We start from the raw sequence: 11,382 nt of genomic DNA on the forward strand, positions 1-11,382 counted from the left end.
GGCATTTCAGTAGCTGTACCTACACCCACGGTCACTACGTTGACGGTCAAGAGTCTTATATTTATGTACATGTATAAGTAATGAAGACCACTAAGATTCATGTTAAAAATCAAATATGTATATTTGATTACTGATGCCACTGTAAGGTGGCAAATGAGTGATACTATGTTAACATAATACAAATGTGAATATCAGATTACTATAAAACGTTACTGAAATATTTATAATTGAGAATTGCAATATGTGGTTTTAGAAATGACGGTTGAGAATGATGATTGGGAATGCAAAAAAAAAAAAGGGCTTGCTTAGGCTTAGTGGGCTATGCCCATTGGGCCCATGCACTGATCATAGCCCAAAATTTGGGCTGTGACAAAGTTGGTATTAGAGCTTTAGGTTTAGTCGAGTCCTAAGAATTCTTGTGTCAGTTAGCGGAGTTATCGGAGTTAATGTAGAGTCTTGTTTATGGCTTGTGACTGCAGCACAAGCCATAGATAGGAGATTATATAAACTCTTATTCTTAGTAACTTACCCTTTTGCTAACATCATATAAAGGTCATATGTGGTGCTGTCGTCCGGGTTTGAGATGTCACCCGAGACATGAGCTATTGTTGGAAGATTTTAAGTAAACGTTCCTAATAAAAGGTTAATGTGATGGTACGTCCCTCCGATTAAGGATGGAGGAAAGTGTAGTTGGATTAATAATTCTATAATAACCTGTTCATTTGGTTTGGTTAAAAGTTGAGCCCAAGATTGTCAACAGAAAGAAAATTTGATGACTATGAATTGTATTTGAGGTCAATATAAAAGAGCACGTGTGATAATAGTAACAAGGGGCGCACTTTGATTGGAATGAATAATGATGGTTTTAATTCACTTAGAGTGTATAAATTTCAGCATTTGGGGTAAGAGTAAACCAATATTTGTGTTCACGGATGTAAGTGCACTATGTTAAGTGAGCTTGTTATGACATATATAAATGGTGTTGGGCTTCTGAAATAATTTATATGCGAATATGTGTGTAGTAGCCTAGATGGAGTTGGTTTTGATTCTAATTAAGTAATTGCGAGATTCCAAGGCTTGAATTGAATTATTGTGGTTTATGGTTATAATTGCATGAATTAGCTCAAGGGTGAAAATCACTGATTATTATAATTGATGTATGGTCATGAAGTAAAAGGCTAGTAAATGATCTACTCTAAGGATGAGCTTGAATTTTGCTATGCTTAGTGTGGAGCCAAAGGATTAAAGGACTAGATGTAGATTTAGCATTTTGAAATTAAATGACATGGAAATGACAAATTTAGTTTAAGTGTCATATGGAGTTCTATATGAAGATCGATATATGAATTGCTTTAAAGGTCAATTTAGAAATATGTTTGGTTCAATATGCAACCTATGATGTACATGATTAGTCTTGAATGTGACTTCTCCAAAGGTAAGGGACTTAAAACATGTGGATTTTCAAATATGCTATAAGAGGAAGCTTTTGCATCCTAAGCTTAAGAAATTTTGATCTTATGACTGTAAAAACAAGATACAAAAATTTAGTGAATTGTCTATCTTATGGATGTAATTGGTTAAGAAATGATGAGTAAAGTCAAGATCTTAACACTAAGTGGTGTACAATTTGATATATGTGTACCTAAGAGTAAATTTGGAGATCATTGCTTAATCAATTTGCACTGAATGTTGTGGTAAAGGTATATGAATGTTAGTAGTGAAATATGTCCAAAGTTAGATAAGTGGAGACTAATGTTCCGATTGCAAACTTGTGATAGCTAGTTTTGCAAATTGTGGTTTCCATGATCATAAAATATATAGAGGTTATCAATATGTAGGCATATACTTGGAGTTGTATATCTTGTGATTCCCATGCATTATATGGAAGGAGATATCCCATAAGGGAGTTTACCCTGATTTATGGTTACATGACTATAAGCTTGGCATGAGATTGAGAATGCCCTGGCATAAATGTGGAATGTATTGTGAAATGTTGAAAAGCCACATATACCTTGACAAGGTCAATAACATGAATGAGGGGGAAATATGGATGTTGATATGTTGAGCATAAAGAGCTTAAGGATAATTAATGCAATTATACTAAATTAGATGGTATGATCCAAACTAAGAACATGGACACCTTGGGAGATTTTAAAATAATGTCTAGTGGGGTCAGTGACCTAAAGTGTTATCGGGCATACAATGAACAGTTAAAGTTATCAGTGGCTTTGAAGATAAGCCTTTGATTGATTAAGTTCTCAATGGAACCCTATTAAAGGAAGTGTTTAAGTGTTTTGGAAGTGTATGGAAAAGAATAAGAGAATATATTAGCTTGACTTGCTATAAGAGGTCAAAATTTGGATGGCCATGAGTGGCTTGTGAGTAACCCAGCAATGTATAGGTAAATGTGCAAGGGAGCTATGATTGATAGATAAGGGTAGAACTTTAATGATGAGACTATGTTCACTGCTTTAGGCATTGAACTATAAATTACGAACATGTATCCACCTTGTGAACACCTTGGTGAGATAAATTCAAGAGATTTTTCACAATGAGAAAACACTAAAGCTCAAAGAGCAAATGGCTGTATAATTAAGTTGGGACTCGTAACAGATATGTCACATGAGTAAAAAAAAGAAAAGAAAAAAAATATGTTGCAAATATAAGGGTGCCTGGAAATGTTGGTTTGAGGCAATGATTACCTTGCCAATATCTAGATTTGATGAAGTTGTGGTCTCGATATGCTCGTAGATGTAAGGCATAAATTGTGAAATGTCTTTCCCCCACAAGTTTTAATTTATTTTGAGTAATTATTAAGGTAAAGTGCTTGGTAAGGGTAGGCAAAGGTTGAATTGTATTTCAAATGTTTAGAGAACGAGGGTGACATGGGTTGATTAAATGATACTACTATTGGTGAGGGAATAGAAATACATTATGGGAATTATAGAGATCTATGTAGAAAAGAGATGATGATTTCAGAATTCAAGTACTCGTATACGAGTAAAGATTTGGTAATGAGACATGACCTAAAGTTGGAATACTACTATATGAATTTTTAGTAAGAAAATCAACTTATAAAACTCGTGGTGTTTGGAGATGGTGACAATTAGTGGTTGACTCTTGTATGAGAATGAAATATTGAAATCAACTTTTTGTATTCACCACAAATGATAAGCATGATCTAACCAACCAAGAGAAGAAATGATTCTAAACTTGACTGTTGGTTATTTTGGTTTTATAGATGGCTTATTAAGCTTGATATGCCTAAGGCTATTCGAAGTTAAAAATTTTTGGAAATATATATGTATGGATATATATGTTGCATATTGGTATAAAAGCTCATGCGGAATTAGTTATAATTTGATTCGATGATGATATTCTATCAATGGTTATAGTGCTAGACAATGATTAAGATAATTTATCGCTGATTTTGGCAGTGAGCAAGTAGATTATAATACTGTTAGCTTAAAAGTAAGTGTTTATACTTATGGTATGAGTTCATCAAATTCTATTATATCATGATAAAACTTGGTGCTTTGGTATAGCTTGAGAGGCTTGGCATATGAACTAGCTTAACTGTGAGCTAGAAATTGTTAGGTTATTATGAAGTACACAAATAGAGAAGTATGACATGAATTTAATATCCTAAGTGCTAATGGAAAATGATGTATCAATTTTGGTATAGCTTTAATATATATAGTTTTGATATATAAAGATGTGGGGAAAAGTTTATAGCTTATGCGTAAAGGTGTGAGTTTGAATTCGTGTAATTAAAAGTGTAAAATCTGCCTTGATTGGCATAGAGCCCATGATTCAAAATGAATGATTATGGATTTAATTTTCTAAGGTAAAAAAGACTAAAAGAAGTTAATATCAAAAAGGTCTTAATGGATGATTCTTAAATTTTAAAGTGCACTTAAGGAGAGAAAAATGTTTAATTTGATCTTTAGATTGATAAACTAATGAGGCCATGAGATTTGATGTTTGGAGTAAATTTGAGAAATATCAAGTTAGATATGTTGTAGGTGATTGATGACGAGCAAATTAGCTATGACATTGGAAATATAGAAATGATTAGTAATCAAAATGAGACTTGGAAAGAAACTTTAAAGGGAAAATTTTGAGCAACTTTAATCTTTAGAGGTTGAGTTATTGATTAAAGAGATTGGTTAAGATTATAAGGGGGTATGTGGAATGTCATGATTTATTGAAATGCCTTGTGGAATAAGTTGAGATTTATCTAGTGAGCACTCGATCATGAAAGTATTGGAGTTTGCTTTTGGGAATATGATGACTAATGGTTACAAGATTTGAATAATCTTTGATATTAAAAAATAGATGAAATGAATAAAGAGCGTTTGATCCTTATGTATTGTGAAATGCTTAAATGGAATTTGTATGGGAGAACGAAAATGAAATAGAGATTGGTTGACAAATTAGACCCATAGTCAATGGTGGAATAGATGCTTGAATATTAGAAGGTTTGATAAAGGAGCAAGGTAAAGGAGTTGTGGATGGTTAAGTAAACATGCATAATTGATGATTTAAGGATGATTTGATCGAGGTGTGACTAGAATTAATAGTTTATTTGAATTCTCTTCATAAGATAAAGGATGATATTGTTTCGATCCAACAAGAGTAGTACACATAACTATATACTATGACATTGTCGAGTTTTCTATAAGATTGGAAGTCGATATGATGCATAAACCAAGATTCTATGTTAAGAATGCACAATGAAAGTGATGTGGCAGAACTTTAGAACTTTGATTACTCACCCTACGCCGATTTGAATTCGAGGATGAATTTATTTTAAGTGGGGGAGACTGTAGTACCCTGTATTTTGATACGATGGCTAATAAAGTTTACAGATGCCAATTGAGGTTAATTACCAAGTTAAAAAGGGTAATTCAAAAGTGAACTTGTGAAATCTTGATCTCCATAGACACATAACTAGGAGTAGATGCGATAATGCGAACTAGAGATAATTTCATAATTTCTCTTAGTGAGCTCCTACGAGTGGGGTTTTGTTTATGCTATTAAGGTCTAAATAGGCCTAAGGAATGAATGAATGATGTTTATGATGGTAAAATAAATGAAGAAGGAAAAAATAATGATAGTTTCCATGGTAGGGGCAAAATGGTCATTTGCATCTTGGGTCTAAATTTTTATATTTTCGTGAACCCGAGTATTTGTAGACTATTATGGACCTTGCCTTAGTGTCAAAAGAGTAAAAGGTTGCATAAAGGATGGGAGGAAGAAAAAGTCACCATGTTAGGGCATTTTGGTAATTTATGTGAGAAATGGATAAACTTTATATATAAATATCTAAAGCTCCAGCAAATTTCCAGTAGCTTCCAGCAACTCTTCTTCTTCCTCCCCTCTCTTCTCTCCATTTCATGTTTTCTTCATGTTCCATGGAAGCCTCCCATGGTAACCTTAAACCTTGTGTTTTTCTGCACCTTTTCATAGGGTTTTTTATACTCTTTCTCTTCTACACCTCAAAAGCCCTTAAAGGTCTTTCCTTGGTATATTTCCTCACTAGCTGGACGGGTGGAGACAGAGAGGGAGATTGTCCACAATAGCTTGGAAGCTTTTGAAAAGGAATTCAACTACAAAAAACCACCAAGGTGAGTAATGAATTAGGTTTAATTTTTAAGTTGTTGATAATGGCTAACAATGGGGTTTGTGAGTGTTTTATCATTGAGGTTGTTTATTCACTCTTAGGGTGACTAGAGTAGTGTGAATAACTAGCCACTTAATGGTAATTAGAAGCTAGTTAGGAATAACTAGTAGAACTTGATTAGGAAAGAGCTTTAGGAATTATATTAATGCCAATTTGGGTTGGTTGTGATGTTGTGTGTGTATAAGTTCTAACAAGGCCTCACATGTCCATTTGGAGCATTAGTTGAGGTGAGAGTCAAGCAAAAGAATCAACAAGACCGGTGAGCGAATTTGCATCAAAGTGTTTTTGGGAAATGCATATGTGTTGGGATGAAGCATTTAAATGATTTTACTTGGTTTTCATTAAATTATGCATGGGAACAAGCCCTTGATAAATTGTTTTGAGGTTGTGAAAATGTGAAATGTTTAAAGAGATGAATCCATGTGCTCCTATATTATGTTGGTATGTATATATATGAATATGTGTTGTGCATTAATGAAAAATGTTATGTGATGATGATGACCCAGCTCTGTGCGATGTGGGAGTGCACATGAGCTGATGATGACCCGGCTATGTTCGAGTATGGAGTGCGCATAAGCGGATGATGACCCAGCTATGTGCGAGTAGGGAGTGCACATAAGCTGATGATGATAACCCGGCTATGACTATGAATGAAGTGGGGTGGTGTACGTGTTTATATATGTTTATATATGTATATGTGATAGAAAGTTTATGATTATAATATGTGATTGAAATGAATAATGAGAAACTTGATTATTGTCAATGTGTTCACTTTGATGTGCAATATGGTAGGAATGGATTTTGCGACATGTGAAAATACCTTAATTGTCATTTGCCCTGAATCTCGCTGCAACGAGAAACTCTCGAGTGGTGGGGGCACAAACCATCCCTGTTTCTCACAATAGTGAAAAATAATTCTCACTGCAGCGAAAATGGATTCTCGTTGTAGCGAGAAACTCTCATGTGGTCCCAAAATTCAAGTGCAGTGTTTCCAATTTGATGAAGATTTTAACCACCTTTCAGTTAGAACTGGGAAAAGTGGTAAATAACAAAGTTGTAGCCCTTCCTCTTAAATTTCTAATGGTCTAAAAATCAGGTCAATTTGACTTCTTTAGTGGGAGATATGCTAGAAAAACTAAAACATATACAAACTGAGACTATTTCTCGCTATAGCGAGAAACTTGCTGCCATGCTTGCTACCTTGCTTTATTTTGACCTATTTTTCACCCATTTAACTTCATGGATTGATCATGGGTTTTGGCAACACTATGAGGTTATTAACTAAAGTTTTAAATGAAGGGTTTTTAGTAAGAAATTAAATCAATTGCATTGTTTTTGAAACAAGTGCATCATGATTTCCAAATTCTTCCTATCGATTACTTGTTCCTTTCTTATGTTCACTCACTGAGTTTTATACTCACGTTTTTAAGCTTCATGTTTTTAGATTCAGAGGCAACTGGGACCTATATTGAGTGTCCACATATGCTTATCGTCTTGGTAAGTACTATGGCATCTCAGTAGCTGTACCTTCACCCACGGTCACTCCACTAACGGTCAAGAGTCTTATGCTTGTGTACATGTATAAGTAATGAAGACCACTAAGATTCATGTTAAAAATCAAATATGTATATTTGATTACTGATGCCACTATAAGGTGGCAAATGAGTGATACTATGTTAACATAATACAAATGTGAATATTAGATTGCTATAAAACATTATTGAAATATTTATAATTGAGAATTGCAATATGTGGTTTTAGAAATGATGGTTGAGAATGATGATTGGGATTGTGAAAAAAAAAGGGCTTGCTTGGGCTTAGTGGGCTATGCCCTTTAGGTCCATGCGCTGATCATAGCCCGGAATTTGGGTTGTGACATTAAATACCTAATTAGTCTAAGTTAGACTTGATTTAAGATCAGATTTAGGCATTTTTAGTTATTTTATTAGTTTAATTTAATTTATGTTTAAATGTCAATTTTAAGTTCATAATGTTATTTTTATGTTATTAATTTTTATTTTTGTATTTTTGTAGGAGTAGGATCAAAAATAATTTCAATTGGCGAAGAAAGGTGTTTAATGGATTGGTGCTCTATTTGTATATTTTTCTATATTTCGATGATAGCTCCCACTACAGAAATCCAAATGACATTATTTTTAGACCATTAGAAAGATAAGAGCCAAGGCTATAACTTTTATGTTTACCACTTTGTCCAATTTTTGATTCGAAGGTGGTCAAAATCTTTATGGAAGTTAAAGTACTGCACCAGAAGAATAAAATTGAGATAAAACCTTTGAGAGCCGCAACTCTAGGAAATGAGAGCTGCGACACTCAACGTATTTTCCAAAAATAACAAGCTTATAGGATTTTGGAAGCTAGGGCTTTTGAGGCTATTTAAAGGGCTTTTTTCAAAGGTTTTTTGGAAGAGGCAACAAGCAATTTTTCTAGAGAAAAAGAGTAAACAACAAAGCAAGAAAGCAAGAGCTTGGACAGAGAATCAAGATCACAAAGCTTCAACTATTAGTTTTCTTTCTCTACTTTTATGTTCTTCTTATTTTCTTGGACTTGGATTAATGGTTAATTTTCTTCGTATGAAGTTTTTATTAAATATTATGAACTAAACTATTTTTCTACGATTGCAATTGAACTCATCTCTAATATGAAATTTTAATCTCTTTCTTGCTTATTTTCAATGGAATTGAATTGTTTATTCCAATTTGTTCTTAATGCTTTTAATTGCTTGGCCACCAATTAAATTGATTTGGGAACCTAAACAAACTTGGAAAAGGGAGTTTAGTGTAGACTAAAATTGAGATAGCATATGATCATATTAATTGATTTGTGTATAGGATAGGCATATACCTATATGCCATATGTAGCCAAAATTAGAGCTTGAGCTTAATGAATATGCTTTAATTTCAATTCACATAGGGATATAGTGTTTTGGTTAAAATAAATATTTTTATAAGACAAGTTGAGAGACCCTTATTAATAATTTGAGGACTCTAGGTTAGCAATTCAATCATTTGAAATAAGTTAAGGAAGAGAGATAGGATTTACATGAAGTGTGAGGGATATTGTAATCCTAGGCTTGTTTGATTTGAGTTTTACCAAGTTATTATTACTTTGACTTTTCTTTTTAGTTTAAATTGGGCAAGTAGTTTTAGTTAATTAATTTCGTTATTTGATGTTGATTGTTTGGATAAGATTAAATTGTTCTAATTTAGTCCTTAGTAAAATTTTAGATCAATTCTTTGTGGGATCAATACATTGCTTACCATTATATTATCTTTTTTATATGTATACTTGCGTAGGTAGAAATTTAACTAACAAGTTTTTGATGCCATTGCAGGTCAATTATTTTCTAAAATTTTTACTAATACTAATACCATGTAGTTTTAGTCTTAATTCAAAAATTTTTTATTTTATTTTCAGTTACTTTTGGTTGAGGTGATGAATTATTATAACTATTAGTGGCCATCTAAACAATTTGTGCTAAGGAGGGTTGCTAGTGATCATGAATTGGCTATTAGTGCTTTAATCACCCAAGTAGATGCTTTGTCTCAAAGAATTGACACTTAGGGTGCTAATATTTTTCAGAGTCATTTTGTGACATGCGAACTTTGAGGAGATGGGTATTCAAGTGATTGCTGTCCAACCTAGTATGAATCAATGCAATTTGATGAAAACTTCAATGGGCAGCAAAACAATTCATACTCCAATAGTTACAACTCAAGGTGGAATCACTCAAATTTTTCATAGAATAATGATCAAGGTTTGATATACTCATCATAACTTGTTTTCCATCATGATTTTCAGTCACAAGTTAGAGCCCTTATACTTGAGAAGAAGCCACCTTTGGAAAAGATGTTAATGCAATTCATGGCAATATATGGATGTAGTCATTGAAAGTCAATAAGCTTCATTAAGAAATATTGAGGGACATGTGAGTCAAATTAGTAATAACATCAGCAATAGGCCTTAAGAAACTTTACAAAGTGACATTGAGCCTAATCCTAGAAGAGAAAAATATGGCAAACATCTTGATGAGGTAAATAACAAGAATGTGGTAGATGATAGAGATAAAGTATATCAAGAGAATACTTCTAGCAAGCAAGTTCAAGATGAAGAAGTTAAGCAAAATGAGGAAGTTTTTACACCACCACAAATCAAGCCATATTTACCTCCCATTCCTTTTTTGGATATAGTTGATCAGTTACATAAGGATGCTATTGATATGGAAAATTGAAAGTAACTCCTTGAAGCTTGTTTGGTTTAAGATGCAACAACAAAGGACCATAATGAAAAATCATAAATGTTTTACATGTTTTGAAGGCTACACAAAAAGTGCATTAAAGTCTCAAACTTGCTTACTCTACCCTCTCGTATGCTATCTAATAGGAAACACTCCAAGAATGTTGTGATACCCAATACCCTCATATTGTGAAACCTCGACCTTCATAGACTTATAATTAGAAGTAGATGCGATAACACGAACTACGGATAATTTTATCATTTCTCATGGTGAGCTTTTGGAAGTAGGTTTCTAATGTTATTAAGGTCTAAGTAAGCCTAAGGAATGAATGAATGATGGTAAAATAAATAAAGATAGAAACACTGATAATTTCCATAGTAAGGGTAAAATGGTCATTTTGCATCTCAGGTCTAAATTTTTACGTTTTCATGAACCCGAGTATTTTTAGACTATTATAGACTTTGTCTTAGTGTCAAAAAAGTAAAAAGGTTGCACAAAGGATAGGAGGAAGACAAAGCCATCTTGTTGAGGGCATTTTGATAAATTATATGAAACTTGGATAAACTTAAGCATAAATATCTCATTCCTCCAGCAGCTTCCTTATTTTTCCAGTAACTTCGTCTTCTTCTTTCTTTCATCTCACATTTCTTTCATCCTCCATGAAAGCGCCTCTCAAAGCTTCTAACACCCTCTCAAACTAACCTTAAATTTCATGCTTTTACATAGCTTGTTATAGGGTTTTTCATGCTCTTTCACTCTCTCACCTTAAAACCTTTAAAAAGTCTTACTCCCATACTTTCTCTCACTAGCTCGGTGTTTTAGAGAGAGAAAGAGAGAGAGCTTCTATAATAGCTTGAAAATTCTTGGAAAGGAATTTACTTACAAAGCTACCAAGGTGAGTAATAAAGTAGAGTTAATTTTTAAGTGTTGAGAATGTCTAGTAATTAGATTTTTAAGTGTTTTATTGTTGAGGATGTTTATTCAATTTTAGTGTGACTAGAGTAGTGCAAATAATAGCCATTTAATAGTAGTTGGAAGCTAGTTAGGGATGACTAGTAGAACTTGATTTAGGAAATAGCTTTTGGAATGGTATTAATGCCAAGTTGGGTTGATGGCGATGTTGTTGCGTGTGATAGGTTCCAACGAAACCCCACACCTCCATTTGGAACAGAAGTCGAAGTTAGAGCCCACCAAAACATCAACAAGACTGGTGAGTGAACTTGCATTAAAATGATTTGGGGTAAATGTGTAAATGTTTGAGTGAATTGCCTGAAAGGTTTTAATTGTCTTTTTCTTTAAAATGTATACGAGAACAAGCTTTTAATGAAACATTTTGCATTGTAAAATGTGACTATGACGAGTCCACGTACTCCTTTATTTCATTAGTATACATACATATGTGTTGTGCCCTGATAAATGATATCGAGTAATAAGTATGACC

Source organism: Theobroma cacao, chromosome 4 (genome assembly GCF_000208745.1).
Source record: "Theobroma cacao cultivar B97-61/B2 chromosome 4, Criollo_cocoa_genome_V2, whole genome shotgun sequence".
NCBI lineage: Eukaryota > Viridiplantae > Streptophyta > Magnoliopsida > Malvales > Malvaceae > Theobroma > Theobroma cacao.